We start from the raw sequence: 209 nt of genomic DNA, 5'->3' as shown, positions 1-209 counted from the left end.
AACTTATAAATCTATGTTATAGTCAGTTGTTGAGAATTTAAGTAGGAACTATAGTGCAAATTATGGAAAAATGCTGGTTAATGCTTAATCTCTGGCTCCCTCATATATAAGGCTTTCATATATACTCCAGAACTACCTGCATAGGGATGATGCTACACACAGTGGGGTTTGTCCTCTCACATCATCTTTTTTTTTTTTTTTTTTTTTTT

Source organism: Mastomys coucha, chromosome X (genome assembly GCF_008632895.1).
Source record: "Mastomys coucha isolate ucsf_1 chromosome X, UCSF_Mcou_1, whole genome shotgun sequence".
In the NCBI taxonomy this organism is placed as follows: Eukaryota; Metazoa; Chordata; class Mammalia; order Rodentia; family Muridae; genus Mastomys; species Mastomys coucha.
Note: the sequence above shows the minus strand (reverse complement) of the source record.